This window comes from Magnolia sinica, chromosome 3 (assembly GCF_029962835.1).
Source record: "Magnolia sinica isolate HGM2019 chromosome 3, MsV1, whole genome shotgun sequence".
Taxonomy (NCBI): domain Eukaryota; kingdom Viridiplantae; phylum Streptophyta; class Magnoliopsida; order Magnoliales; family Magnoliaceae; genus Magnolia; species Magnolia sinica.
The window spans coordinates 18,272,531-18,275,312 of NC_080575.1; the positions used below are offsets into that span (position 1 = coordinate 18,272,531).

Below are 2,782 nucleotides of genomic sequence, written 5' to 3' on the forward strand. Positions count from 1 at the left end.
TCCATTTAGAAATTAAGAGGAAGGAAATAACGGTAGGGATTACAAAAAAATAACCTCCCTTCTGTTTGCCTTGCTGCCTTTTCTACACTTTGAGAAGATAAAGGAAAAGCTGCATACTTCATTTCATCCATAAGAATGCCAAGACAATTGTTTAGTCATGCTAAAATGATATTGGAAAGAAAATATTAACAAATCTTCCTTCCTAACGTAGCGATTTTCTCTATCAGTTTTGCCCGATCATATCTGCAGTAGTGCCAGTCCCTGCCCTTCTGCTACAAGAAAGATTATGAATTCATCTTTTCTAGGCCATTGCTACCTATAAATAGTAACATACAGATCAAGCACAGAAATATGTAGTCGCTTTCCCCTTTCATCATTCTTCCTAACGAGAGATTTTAACACACTTGTTAGAGAGATTGAAAGAAACCACAACACAAGAAGCAAATACGACAATAACAAGGAGATTTCCATTCACCAATTCAATGAAATCGATATAGAAGGTACACCACAAATTAAAGCTTCTCTAGCTCCAGCAACTGCACCTGAGCAGAAGCTGCATGTATTTTCACATAAGACATAGGGTAAGTATAAAGAAAAATACAAATAAATGGAATTAATCCAGTAAAATTAAGAGTGTCATAAAAGGAAGCTAATCATGTCATTGCATTTATAAACGAGATTCAAATATGGGATTAAAAAATTTCCAACCATCTGATCTGTAAAAGCGTAATTTCATAATATGAGAAGCCTACAAATAAATGGAAACAAAGGATCAGGCACAATTACATGTGATGGCCACAGCTCGATCCCTTGTTAATTCCACTGATTACCTGAAGATTAAATAAATAAATAAATATACCATGTATGCCCATCACTATAGCAACAATATATACTAATTTTCTGTTGGGTAGATGCTTAGTTCATCTCATTTTAGTTAACAGTAATTATGCATTAGAGAGAAAATTATCTTTAATGCATTATTACTGTTAGCTAAAATGAGATTAACTCATTTTTAGGTGTCTACAAAACAGGGCCTCAGCTATCTATATTCCCTGTAACAACTACAAAGAATCCATACCAGTGCAGGTCTTGACCAAGAAAATAATGCCTTAGACAAAGCTAGAGAGATGCAAAATGCGAGTTTTGAAGTACCCCAAATTGCAGGTGGGCAAGGTATGTTGGTAGAAAGGGTTACTATCCATTCTACTCTGCATTTGGGGTGGCGTGGGGAACAGAAACCACATTTCGTGTGATCTAATTTTCAACCTGCTGTGCTTGAAATCAATAGTGAATGCCTACATTAGGGTGCTTTTGGATGCAATATTGAATCACATTGCAGTAATTAATCTCAATTATGATTCTTTTTTTCTCATTTGTCAAGACCCTTCTTCCACTGCATCAACGATGATTTTGACACGTGATGGCACAAGAATCACTTTCAACAGCAAGATGGCCTGAGATGGAAACGATAAACAAGAGAATACCAAGTTTACTAGCTTCCAGATCAGCCCGACTGTTGCTTCCAAACAGTCCCAAATTGTTTCATTTTTAATCGAAATTTCATCAAACCATAGTCCAATTTCAGGATAAACAGAACCCAATTACCAAAAGATGAAATTAAACAAATGTACGTGAATTTGACAATACCAGAAACTTCATAAGCAGTGGCACCAACGATTTCTGCAGACCTTGCAGAAAGTGTCTCCCGAACTGTTACCGAATGTCCCGAAGCGGATTTATCACTTCAACCCAAATCCAAAACCAAAATTTCAAGCCAGCATCCAAATGTTCCCCCTGGTCAGCAATAGCCAACAAACATGCATTTTTTCAATTGACTGTTCAAGCATTTTAAAAATGTCTCTCAAATAATGAATGAAAAGTACACAACTCACCTTTATGCACATTCTCCCTCCTTTACCCGGGCTTGGGACCAGCAATACAAGGAGTTGCATTGGTGGAATTAAAAAGGGGCTTAGGCTCCATTTGGCTTGTGACAACCAAATAGAGTCTAATGTGTTTAAATATAGAGTAAAAAATTCATTCAAAATTATAAAAACCAAACCAAACAACATATAGAATAACCAGAAAAAACATGTAGACTATCAATATGTTGAACTATAAAGTGCCAAATTAGTTTAAAATTAAGGAAAAAACAAGCCAAACATCATATAAAGTAACTAAAAAAAAAACATGCACACCAAGTTCAATTATAGAATACTAAATTTGTTCAAATTATTGAATTCTCAATGATGTATGTGTTTCATCCATAACATTCATCCATTTTTCTACATCATGTTAGGGCATGAGACCCCAAAAAGGAAGATCCAAATCTTATGTGGATCACATAAGATGAAATAGTAATTATTGAACACCCATTCATTTTTGGGCTCATGACCCGCGATGATATGGAAAAATGAATGGACAACATGAATAAAACAAATATATAGAGCCTAGGCTTCTGCTGCTGATGGTGGTGGTGGGTTTTTTGGGCTCATTTTTGTGGTGAATGGATGCTTTCTCCATAACCTCTATATGGAGAGACTTGAACTAGTTGGGCTGGGGAACTTTTCAAAGCTCAAGCCCATTCTAGTGCCAGACCTTTTATGGAAGAAGGAAATGGGAATGAATCTTAGATCTGCCTTTTTTTTCTACTGAATGCCTACTCGTGTTGTGCATAATGTAGATGGTGAGGCACACACTTGTTGATCCATCCAGACCGGCCAATCACTGGGCCATCTCATTGGCGAGAGAAGATGCCCAAATATTTCAAGAAATTGATGTC

General features: G+C 36.3%; 1 long non-coding RNA gene across 1 annotated transcript; it reads right to left on the reverse strand.

The window, feature by feature from the left end:
- Window positions 1-367: 367 nt before the first annotated feature.
- Window positions 368-1,133, reverse strand: LOC131241448 (uncharacterized). The gene is made up of 4 exons (XR_009169030.1): window positions 1,079-1,133; window positions 787-830; window positions 476-553; window positions 368-382 (listed from the first exon to the last, which is right to left on the reverse strand). It is a non-coding gene; the product is annotated as an uncharacterized LOC131241448 (long non-coding RNA).
- Window positions 1,134-2,782: the final 1,649 nt, after the last annotated feature.